This window comes from Cicer arietinum, chromosome 3, assembly GCF_000331145.2.
Source record: "Cicer arietinum cultivar CDC Frontier isolate Library 1 chromosome 3, Cicar.CDCFrontier_v2.0, whole genome shotgun sequence".
Classification (NCBI taxonomy): Eukaryota; Viridiplantae; Streptophyta; class Magnoliopsida; order Fabales; family Fabaceae; genus Cicer; species Cicer arietinum.
The window spans coordinates 25,912,979-25,926,355 of record NC_021162.2 but is presented as its reverse complement, the minus strand read 5'-3'; the positions used below and the strand labels follow the sequence as shown (position 1 = coordinate 25,926,355).

Below are 13,377 nucleotides of genomic sequence, written 5' to 3'. Positions count from 1 at the left end.
AAAAAGGTGTTGTTGGTAATAGACATATCCCATTGTAAGTGGTTAATGTCAAATCGATAGAATAGTTCATAATATATATTGAATATTTTATTTGCATTGACATCTTAATTTCCTTTATTAAATAATTAATACCACTCTTTAAAATTTTCATTTTTACTTGAAGATAATTTTTTCTTTACAATTTGGATGTAATTCTTACTTGTTCTATTTTAAAGAAAGATTAATATTAATTTTAGAGAGGATTTGTAAAATTGAAAATCTAAAAGGAGCTCAAATACACTTATTTTCATCCCATAGTTCGGGTAGTCATGGACCCACCATCACAAACGAATTCATCATTGCTTTATAATTGTACACTACTTAGGAACCGAATACCTGAGTCTACATTAATATGTAGTTATCTACCACTAGACCACTAGTATTTGTTTTATTTAATTTCTATAGTTTAATTTATTTAAAATACCAACGAATATTGAACAATTACGTTTGTTGTTATTTTGATATTTTGCAACATTTGTTTCATGCAATTATCTCTAGAAATATTTACTTTTTAAGGATGTGATGTTTACGACCTACATTGAATTAATTAAAATACCTAATGTCTATACATTCTATATGGTGTCTCGGAGGATGTGTATGAATATGTGTGATACTTTTTTACTTTATTAACTATCTCCTTGAACTATTTTTGTTGCAACTAGTTTACAGGAATTCTACTTTAAGGAGGAATTTTGTCTTAATCTTACTATTTGATTCTTTCATAAAACTCATTTTTGACAACACATAAGTGGAAGATGTTGTCACGAGAATTTAAGAGAAGAAATTAGCATAAAGTATCTTTTTTTAAAATTCTTTGATGCACGAGGGAAACAAACCTTTATATATCAGAGTTCGACCATAAAGTATGTAATGTCTGACCAATGGTGTTTCTAGTTAGGATTAAAACATAGGTTTATCTTGAACAATTTTTTATCAACAATATTAGACTGGCCACTCATAGATTGTGACTGTATGTTTAAAACAACTTAAAAAGCATTAAAAAATTACAAATAGTACAAAAAAATGTTGATTTTCCTTTTCTTTACTCCTATGATTTTTCATTTGCTTTTCATCCAAAAGGGTGTTGTCGATAATAGTCATATCGCATTGTAAGTTGTTAATGGCTAGTGAATAGAAAAATTCATAATCTATATTGAATTTCTTGTTTGAGTTGGTCTCTTAATTTCCTTTATTAAGTAACCTAAAAGAAGCTCAAATATGCTTATTTACATCCCATAGTTCGGGTAGTGATGGACCCACCATCACAAGCGAATTCTTCATTGCTTTGTAATTGTACACTAGTTATGATCTAGTTGTATTCCTATTGTTGGTGTTATTTCCCCAAAATCTGCAACATTCTTTCTCCAATTTTATATATTTAACTAATATTAATTTTTAAGTGGTTTGTAAAATTGAAAATCTAAAAGGAGACATTAATATGCAGTTATCTACCAATATACAACTAATATTTGTTTTATTTATTTAAAACACGAACGAATATGTAAGGTTTATGATAGTTGATATTTTGGTCTTTTGCGAAATTTGTTTACTGCTCTATAAATTTTTACTTTTTTAGGAAATGATGTTTACAACCTACATTGAGTTAATTAAAATACATAATGTGTATACAATTTATATGGTGTCTCGGAGGATGTTTGTGAAGAAGTGTGATACTTTTTGAACTTATTTACTATCGCCTTGAACTATTTTTGTTTCAAGTAGTTCATAAGAATTCTACTTTAATTAGGAATTTTATCTTAAACTTACTATTTAATAATTTCTAAAAAATCATTTTTGACAACACATAAGTTGGAGATGTTATTACAAGAACTAAAGCGAAGATGTTATTACAAGATGTCTCGGATGATGTGTGTGAATATGTTTGATACTTTTTTAACTTATTTATTATCCCCTTGAACTATTTTTGTTGCAACTAGTTTACAAGAATTCTACTTTAAGGAGGAATTTGGTCTTAAACTTACTATTTGATTATTTCAGAAAACTCATTTTTGATAACACATAAGTGGAAGATGTTGTCACGAGAATTTAAGAGAAGAAATTAGCATAAAGTATCTTTTTTTTACACTCTTTGATGCACGAGGGAAACAAATCTTTATATATCAGAGTTCGACCATAAAGTATGTAATGTATGGCCAATAGGTTTTCTAGTTAGGATAACAACAGGTTTATCTTAAACAATTCATCCTCAACGATATTTGACTGGTCACTCATAGATTGTGACATATATATTTAAAACAACTTAAAAAGCATTAAAAAAATTACGAATAGTACAGATTTTCCTTTTCTTTACTCCTATGATTTTTCATTTGCTATCAAAAAGGGTGTTGGTGGTAATAGTCATATCGCATAGTAAGTGGTTAATGTCTAGTCGATAGAAAAGTTCAGAATCTATATTCAATTTCTTGTTTGAGTTAGTCTCTTAATTTCCTTTATTAAATAATCTAAAAGGAGCTCGAATACGCTTATTTACATCCCATAGTTCGGGTAGTGATGGACCCTCCATCACAAGCGAATTCATCATTGATTTGTAATTGTACACTAGATAGGAATCGAACTTGGGTCTCTAAATTAATATGCAGTTATGTAACACTAGACCACTAGTGTTTGTTTTATTGATTTCTCTAGTTTTGTTTATTTAAAATGCCAACAAATATTTAACGATTAATTTATTGATATTTTAGTGTTTTGCAAGATTTGTTTCCTGTAAGTATCTCTATAAATTTTTACTTTTTTAGGAAATGATGTTTATGAGCTACATTGAATTAATTAAAATACATAATGTATACACAATCTATATGGTGTCTCTGGAATTTGTGTGAATAAATGTGATACTTTTTTAACTTATTTAATGTCGCTGATCATAGCATTTGGGCACATGTTTTTACCTTTTTAGTTTGGTATTTTAAAAGCTCTTTATAGCTTAAATTAATATTTTTAGCTTGATTCTAAACTTTGGGTCGAATTTGAATGATAATTCTATTATTTGCATTTTAATTTTATTATTTGTATTTTGACTCTTTCTCGCTCTATAGGTCATAACTTGAGCTTTGGATATCGTATAGGTGCATATGAGCAAGCGTTGGAAAGATAAAAATATGAGCTACAACGTATGTGATGGAAGAAAAGACCAATTCCGAACTTTACTGGGCCTAAATTGCAGATTTCGTGATATGGACTTTTGTAATAATTTTAAATAGCGGGTCACTTGTTTTTAAACCCTAAACCCTAAAGCCCAATATCAAGTACTATATATTGACAGTTTTGTTTCTTTTCTACAGACGAAAAAATCAGGATTCAAATTGCTACAAGAAATAAACAGTTTTTATTTTAATTTCATGGAAGGCTAATCTTATAAGACTAATCCACGAGTTCAGAGTTTCATCAACACCTTGAGCTTCAGGTTACACTGTCAATTTCAATTCATGATTCTATTCTTGTTTATTTGATTACATTGATATTTTGATTGCTTAAATTGAATTTCAATAGGATTGATTAAATTTATTTGACAGAAATTGGGTTCGGTTTCTAATTTAATTGAATTATAATTTTGCGATGCTTGATCGTTAATTGTAATATTTTGATGATTGAGATGCTTAATCCAATCAAAGAAACCAAATTCACATAGGATTGATTACGCTTGTTTGATCAATTTTATAGTCAAATAAGAATAGAATCACAAATTAGAAATTGAACTCATTGATATAATTTGTGATAGGTCTAAAACTCGAATAAGTGGATTAATCATTTTGCTCATTTGTTAAATCAAAAATCTAAAAAACCCCATTTTTAATTTCAATTTTCAATTCGGTAATTATTATTATTATTATTATTATTATTATTATTATTATTATTATTATTATTATTATTATAATATCCGAAGTCCTTGCGAAACGATTCGAGTTATTACCTCTATTTACATTTTATCAATTGTATTTGACCCGTGTGAGAGAGCATATCAATCGCCTTGAACTATTTTTGTCGCAAGTAGTTCACAAGAATTCTACTTTAAGAAAGAATTTTTTCTTAAACTTGTTATTTGATTATTTCAAAAAATACATTTTTGACGACACATAAGTGGAAAATGTTATGACGAGAATCAAAAAGAATAAATTAAGAAAATGTATCTTTTTTTAAAATCTTTGATGCATGGGAGAAACGAACCTTGATATATCCGAATTCGACTATAAAGTATGTAATGTCTGATCAATGATTTTACTAGTTAGGATTAAAACTTGAGTTATCTTGAACAATTTATCTTCAACAATATTTGCTGACCACCCATAGATTGTGACGTGTATATTTACAACAACAACAAAAATACATTAAAAAAATTTATGAATAATACAAAAAAAATTGTTGCGTTTTCATTTTCTTTACTCTTACGATTTTTTATTTGCTTTTCCTCGATAAAGGTGTTGTTGGTAATAGACATATCCCATTGTAAGTAGTTAATGTCAAGAAGATAGGAAAGTTCATAATCTATATTGAATATTCTATTTTCGTTGACCTCTTAATTTCCTTTACTAAATAATTCATACCACTCTTTAAAAATTTCATTTAACTTGAAGATAATTTTTTTCTTTACAATTTTGATGTAATTCTTACTTGTTCTATTTTAAAGAAAGATTTACTTTAAAAATAGAATAAATCAATCTAGATTGGTGTCTAGTTGCATTCCTATTGTTGTTGTTATTTCCCCAAAATATGCAACATTCTTCCTCCAATTTTATATATTTAACTAATATGAATTTTTTAGGTGGTTTGTAAAATTGAAAATCTAAAAGGAGCTCAAATACGCTTATTTTCATCCCATAGTTCGGGTAGTGATGGACCCACCGTCACATGCGAATTCATCATTGCTTTGTAATTGTACACTAGTTAGGAATCGAACCCGTGTCTCTACATTAATATGTAGTTATCTACCACTAGACCACTAGTATTTATTTTATTTAATTTCTATAGTTTAATTTATTTAAGATACCAACGAATATTGAAGAATTAAGTTTGTTGATATTTTGTAATATTTGTTTCCGACAAGTATCTCTATAAATTTTTACTTTTTAAGGATAGTAATTTATCCAACATTTTAGTTTGATTTTTATATCCTAAATATCCATGTCCTAATGTATTGAAGTTGGTGTCTTGAGATTTATATTTGAACCACCATCACAAACTTACTTTATGGAACAACCTCAAACTTAATATGGTTGCTTGTCTTCAAGGAACAACACTTTCAAGGATTGAGATTGTATTTGAAGCACCATCATAAACTTCTTTGTCTATCTATCTCCATTATAAAAAAAAAAAAATAACAAACTTGTCAACAAGTACAATATTTATACCAAAAATCACTTTCATTCACTAACAATCAATTATAAATTCAAAACTATTCACTCAACACTTATTCTTCAGGATCAACTTCCTTTTCATTCAATCACATCAAAATTCTTTTCAATGTTTATAGAGTTTATGTAATCATCACTCAAATTATGTAACATACACATACTACCATAGGCTTGAAAATTTTCTAAACAAACTCACAATGTAAAACACACATACATTTTGTTGGGAACGTTGGGGAGCATGACAACAACGGGCTAAACGTCTAGGATCCCTAAGAAACCTTCACACCACATTTCAACCCAAAACCTTAAGACAATGGGTATATGAGTCACTTATCTTATATAACCAACATTTACCATGTTCAAAACCGATGTGAGACTTAATCATTCACACTTGAATCCAACAATCTCACCCTCAAGTGTGAATCTCCCACATCCTATAATTGCATCGCCGTTATTACAAACGAGATCCGCCTCCTAACTACACCGCTATTAAGATTTTCGGTACAAGGATCTAACACCAAGATCCACTCTGATACCATTTTTTTGGGAGTTCGGGGGAGCGAGCAGTAACAACTGAAGGATTCCTTAGAAACTTTGGCACCACATCTCAAACCAAAACCTTAAGGCATTAGGTATATGAGTCACCACTCTTATATATCCCACATTTACTATGTTTTTAGTCGATGTGAGACTTAACCACTCACACTTGAATCCAAGAATGTCCCTCGAAGGTGTGAGTCTTCTATATCATATACTTGCACCATTGTTATTATCAACATGACTCGCCTCTTGACTGCAACACCAAGAAGACTTTCGATACAAGGATGCAACACCAGAATCCACTATCCTTTCCCCACCAAGTTGAACGATGACTCTCAAACCACTTTTTGGGAAGTCCAGGAATGCAGGAGAAACAACGGGCCAAATGCTCTAGGATCCACAAGAGACTTTGACATCACATCTTAACCCAAAATTTTAAAGCATTCGGTATATGGGTCAACACTCTTATATAATCAATATTTCCTCCATTCCAAGTCGATGTGAACTAACCACTCACACTTGAATTCCAAAAATATCCCCCTCAATGGTGCATCACCCACATCCTATATACTTGTACCTCTGTTATTAACAATGGGACCCACCTCCAGACTACTTTGCCAGGAAGAGTTTTGATACAAGGATCCAATACTACGATTCAATCCCGCTCCCCCACCAAGCCGAACCATGAATTTGATACCACTTGTTGGGGAGTCCGGGAAGCGCGACAACAACAACATACTAAACATCCAAAATACCTAAGAGACATTGACACCACATCTCAACTCAAAACCTTAAGGCATTGGGTAGATAGGTCACCTATCTTATATATTCATTTACCATATTCATAGTTGATGTATGACTTAAGTACTCACACTTAAAGCCAACACACTTTTAAAGGTTTTCAAGGAATGTAATGACGCCAAGGTGAAAGTGGGTCATTTGAGATAATAGACTTAAAACTTGGATTTAGGCAAACCTACTTCTCGTTTATTTTCAAACCATGACTTTAACAACTTACCAACCACTAAAGTACAAGAGAATAGAAAACTAATTTTACGCACAAACTTTTTTTTTGTGTACTACACTTTTTTTACATTAATGATGTTTTAAGGATCATGCAGATACTACTTAGTGAAGTACTGCATCATTTTACCTTTTGACATTAATGATGTTATGAGGATCTCCCAATTACTACTTAGCAAGATGACACATGTTTTTTTCAACAGTTTTCAACTTTTGCTTCTTTTGCACCCCACCCCAAACTTAAAGAGTTGCTATAACATGAGCAACCCCAAACTTAAAATTTTTCCAAGTGATAAAATTAAGATTTTACCTAACTCCAAGGTTTTAGGATAAAATATAATTTTGGGCCATTGACTTGTAATAGAGCAAATTAACACAAAGAAAGGGATTCAAGTTTAAAGGGGCTAGAAAATGATAATAATGAATTTAGATTAGGAAAAAAGACTCATAAGGCACCAAGAAAAATGCATCAGTTTATGCATAAATTACAAGTAAACAACTGTAGAAATTTTTTTGGTTTAGACATAAACTCACAAGCTAGGATAATAAAGAGGACTTTTTGACAAGTGTATCAAATCGTTCAAATAATAATAATGATAATTAAAATCTTCTTCACAAAGATTGTTATTGATTTAATTATACAACAAAATAAATAACATTTAGATAAGTAAAAGGTTTATAAGAAAGAAGGAAATGAGATATTTTTTCTTAAGTGTTTTGTTTATAGGCCCATATAAAACAAAAATGAGAGAGATTTGGTTTATTTGGGCCCATATAATTTCTTACTACATAGTAAGTAAAAATATCTAACTTTTTTTCACTTTTTCACTTAAGTTAAATCACTAACTTTGAACACAAAATATATATCCGGACACAACTCAGTTGACAATTAATTCTTATTGTAACTTAGTGCTAGTAAAATATTTATCAATATCAATTTGTCTCCAACCGACCTAAATTATTCATATCTCTAGAATTAGTATTTTGCAGCAACAATGGGTTTGACGATTAAGATTGGTTATTGTCTAACTGATACAATTATATTACAAATATATTAGATAGATTTGTTTGTTTAATTTTTACGCCTCTAATTAATGGCATGAGATTTTCTTATTTACCTATTCGGATATATTGCATTAACAATTTAATTTATTCTTACGAACAACATTTACTCACGAAATGGAACACTTTGTACTGACTTTGAAAAATATTGGCAACGAAGAAATTGGAAGTATTACAATTATCAATAATTGGTTCTATACATATGGATTCTGTTTATTAAAAGTTTCTATGTGGTTTTAGCTTTCAAGTATATCTATATATACTTGTAAATGTGATAATATTAGCTATCTTAACTAAAATCAATTATTATTCAAAACTACTGTTTTATTTTGTTAGTAAATAATAGGCTAAATTACATCAGTGGTCCCTTAACTTAATTTCAGGTAACGTTTTAGTCCTTTATCTTTTTTTTTTACCCGACTTGGTCCTTTATTTTAATTTTAAGTGACAATTTGATATTTTATGTTTTAAAATTTCAACAATGTTATACTTTTTTATACAAAAATTCAAAAAAAAAATTCAATCAAAACTCATAAAATTAATTATATTCTTCAATATAATACAAATTTCATCAAATTCGTAACGCAAATTTTCAAATAAACTCATATTTTCATACTTTATTTGATATTGTTATGAATAAAGGACTAAATCAGGAGAAAAAAAAAGATAAAGGACTAAAACGTTACCTGAAATTAAGTTAAGGGACCACAGATGTAATTTAGCCTAAATAATATACAATATCATTGTATCTAATTTTGTCCCCCAATGCTTTCTATCATTTCTACAATATATTTTTTGAAGAACAAAGATTCATCACGATCAAACATGACTAGCGTTGTAGAGTCTGTCGTGTTAATGATATAAGGGTCTCTCGATCCTCGATTTCATCTGGACTTTTCGGGTGATTTTCATACCACCTGACAATATTGGACTGAAAATCGTATTTTCAGACCACGAGATTGCTGGTGTTTGAAATTTGACTTGAAATCCGAAACACAGTTTTAAATTTTGGAGAAGAATTCTATAAAGGACTCCCGGTCCTCGATTTCATCTAGACTGTTCGATCGATTTTAGTACCACTCAAATAAAAAATGGATCGATATGCGTATTTGGACCACACGATGCCTAGGCTAATTCTAGACCAATTAGGGTTTTTAACCAAACTTGTGCATCCAAAAACTGTGTTAGTGTCATTGGATTAACATTTAGGTCATTTTCGTCCTCCCTAGGCTTATTCTAGTCCAATTAGGGTTTTTAACCAATCTTGTGCATCGAATATGTATGTTTGTGTCATTGTATTAACATTTAGATTATTTTCGTCTTCCCTAAGCTTATTCTAGTAAATTTAGGGGTTTTAACCAATCTTGTGCATCCAATACGTGTGTTTGTGTCATTTGATTAACATTTAGGTCATTTTCGTCCTCCCTAGACTTATTCTAGTCCAATTAGGGGTTTTAACCATTCTTGTGCATCCAATACAAGTGTCTGTGTGATTGGAATAACGTTTAGGTCATTTTCGTCCTCCCGATGCTTATTCAAGTCTGATTAAGGTTTTTAACCTAACTAGTGCATCTAATAGGTGTGTTTATGATATTAGATTAACATTTAGGTATTTTTTGTCCTCCTTAAGCTTATCCTAGACCATTTAGGTGTTGGTTTTATGGCTTCTATCCTTAGGAAATTTTATACAATATTATCAACAAGATTATCTAATTCTTTCCTAAGTTATGAATTAATACCAAAACCAACTTGTTTAATATTAATTCCTATTTTAACAGTAAAAGATTCAAATAGTTTATTCAAAGCAGAATTTCACAATCACATGCAAGATTAATATAAAAAGTAGAAAGAGAGGAAATATTGCACTAGGAGATTTTTATACTGGTTCGGCTATCACTTTGATAACCTACATCCAGTCCTGAAATCTATAACAGATTTCAGCCTTTTGTTGGACTTTAGTCCTCTTAATCCTAATTTTGACATAATTAACAAACATACAATATTCATACATCATATGATAAATCTAACATTTTAACTGAGCAAGATTTCAGGAACAACAACTCAACCCTACATACTTGAGACAAATTGCTTGGAACTCAAGAAATCAACAAAAGTTGAAAATCTACTGAATAAATTGATTAGGAAATCGATTTCGTAAAAGGGTTGTAAGGAAACATACTGTTTGTGGTTACACAATCGATTAGGCAATCGACTGGCACAATCAGAAATAAAAATTGTGCAAGTCAGTGAAACCTGATTTACAGGCTAATCGATTGGCACATCACAAAGTAAAAACTGATTGAAACAAATCGATTGGGAAATCGATTGGGTAAGTCACAGGGACAATCCATTTACTAGGCTAATCGATTGGCAAATCGATTGCTTAAATAATATTTCAAAAGTAACATGACCTGTGCAAACACAATCGATTGGACAATCTATTGTGAGAATTTCAATCATGTTAAGTTTGGTATCAATCGATTGGGAAATCGATTGAACTAAACAACTGGTAAGAAATTTAAATCAAGAAATTTAGTCAAACTAAGTACTGTAATGATTTGATCAAGAAATTTAGTTTTGAAAACCTTAAGTCCATTGATACTCCCATGAGTCCTTAGACAGAGATGAGAAAGGTAAACCTGTAGATGTTACTAGGTTTCGGGGTATGATAGGATCATTGCTCTATCTTACAGCAAGCAGGCCAGACATTATGTTCAGTGTTTGTATGTGTGCAAGGTACCAATCAAATCCTAAGGAGTCTCACCTTAGTGCAGTTAAGAGGATTTTCAGATATCTAGTAGGAACTAAGAGTCTAGGCTTGTGGTATCCGAAGGGATCAACCTGTACCTTAGTTGGTTACTCAGATTCAGACTTTGCCGGATGCAAATTAGACAGGAAAAGCACTTCTGGAACTTGTCATTTACTTGGAAACTCTCTTGTGTCATGGTTTAGCAAGAAACAGACTAGCATTGCTCTATCAACTGCTGAAGCTGAATACATTGCAGTTGGGAGCTGCTGTGCTCAGATTCTTTGGATGAAACAACACTTATTGGATTTTGGTGTTGACTTGGGAACATTACCTATTATGTGTGATAACACAAGTGCAATAAGTATTACTAAGAATCCAGTGATGCACTCCAGGACCAAGAACATTGAAGTAAGACATCATTTTTATAAGGGATCACTTTCAATATGGGATCATTAAGCTTGAATATGTTAACACAGCTGAACAGCTGGCTAACATCTTCACCAAAGCTTTACCAAGAGAAAGTTTTCTACATATAAGGATGAAACTAGGGATCACTGATCCTAGTGAGGTCTGATCTTTGAACCTTTTCACAGGATACTTCTGGTGCTTGCAGTGTTTTCCAGTTAAATCGATTTGGGAATCGATTACCAGCTTGGTAAATAGTTTACAAAATCGATTTAGGAATCGATTGTGTTGGCCCCATACTTCAAAGTTCAGAAAATTTTTTTTAACCTTGCCTGAGCGTCGATTGGGAAATCGACTAGTTCAACTTTCAACTTTAAAACAATCGATTTGGACATCGATTAAGTAAATCTGGAAATCGATTTGGGAATCGATTTACAATATGACCGTTGTGACTCTCCTTTACTAGCCGTTGAATGCAATAATTACTAAATCGATTGACATTACCCAGCAACAGTAACATAATCGATTGGGCAATCGATTTACACATTTAAGGGTTTAAATAGGAACAATTATCAATCGATTTCTTCACTTCATTTCTCCAGATTTCACAATTTTTTTTGTCTGCTTCATCTCTCTGTTACTATCTACATTCAATCAACTTCAACTTACAATTATGGCACGAGTTAAACAAACACAGATTAGAACTCCCTCACCATCATCATCGTCAAGTGGGCGAGCCCCTTCACCTCCACCTACATTAACCAAAAGGGTTCCCATTCCAACTCATAAATTCTTGCCAAGGACAAAGGCAAGGCACCTGCTGTTAATCAAGAGAAATCTAAGAAAAGAAAGGAGCCACCCACTGAGAAGCTTTTGGCTGATGCCATGAAAGAAATTTCTCAAAAGAAGAAGAAACCAGTTTCTTTACCCCCTCCTAAGAAAGCTCCTGCTTCTAAGGATAAAGATGTAGAACCTACCATTCCATCAGACTTTCTTAAAAGGAAAATCCATGAGGGTCGGACTCTGGATTTTGCCTATTTTGATGCAGAAGGTTTCACTTTCCAAGACCACTTACAGTTTCACGGTCTTGAGGGCTTTCTCTCTTCTACTCTTGATAGTTATCCAATGTTAATAAGGGAATTCTACTCAACATTCAAGCTGACTGAAGAAGGATTCAAGGCTCAGGTTAAAGGGAAAAGGATTTCTATGTCCTTTGAAGATTTTTCTGTTTTGTCGGGATTGCCATTTCATGGAACATCTATAGACGGCAGTTCTAAGGCTGACACTGCTGACGAAGGATGGGAAGAATCGTTTGACAGGCATACTGCTGTTAAAGACCTGATGATTGATGGCTTTGTTGAAACCATTTCACTGCCTATCGGTCAAATGAAGGTCCAACATCGAATGCTGATGTATACTCTAACCCAAATGCTTGTACCACGATCCGGTAACCATGCAGTAGTCCAGAAGTTGGATATACTACTGCTATGGGGATTGTCAAAGGAGCTCAGGATGAGCTGGGCATGGATTGTGCTAAGGCACATGTTGGAGGCTTCACAGAGTAAGCTAGTGCTGCCTTATCCACAACTAATTACCAAGATTCTGAAACACTTCAAGGTATCATTTGTTAATGAAGAATCTTCGAAGACCATTCTAATTTTTTGGAGAATCAATTGTAAACCAGATGCAATTGAAAAGGTTACATGGTATTTGGATAAGACCTCAGCCGAATGTTGAACCAGCTCAACCTCATCCTCAACCAGCTACTGAAACAGCCCCTCCTGAGTTTGTCGCAAAGCTAATAGAATTTATAGAAGTTCAGATGGCTCACAATGCCAAAATGCTAGAGTCACATGCCAGAATGGAAGCAAATCTGAAGACTCTCCATACTTCCCTGAATTCAGTTGTTCAGGATGTGGCTGCAATTCAAGCGCATTTAGGCATAAAGCTTTCATTTGAAGATATAGCAGACATCGGTCGTCAAGCAACAGAGGAACCTAACCCAACTCCCCTAGATCGTCCTGCAACTCACGTTGAGGAGACACCTGCTGAGGGTAATACAGCGGTCTCTGCCTCTCCCTTAGATAATAGTGAGGACCAGCCCAGTTTAGGAGATTAGGAGTTTAGGATCTGTGTTGTTTTGTAATGACTTGGTGTATTCATTTCTTCTATATATATAATGCACTAGAACGT

At 32.1% G+C, this 13,377-nt stretch overlaps 3 pseudogenes; all 3 read right to left on the bottom strand.

The window, feature by feature from the left end:
• Positions 1-266: 266 nt before the first annotated feature.
• LOC113784170 (small nucleolar RNA snoR114) lies at positions 267-344 on the bottom strand (annotated as a pseudogene).
• A 903-nt stretch (positions 345-1,247) lies between these two features.
• On the bottom strand, positions 1,248-1,325 carry LOC113784169 (small nucleolar RNA snoR114; annotated as a pseudogene).
• Positions 1,326-4,844: 3,519 nt separating this feature from the next.
• On the bottom strand, positions 4,845-4,922 carry LOC113784168 (small nucleolar RNA snoR114; annotated as a pseudogene).
• Between the last annotated feature and the right edge of the window lie 8,455 nt (positions 4,923-13,377).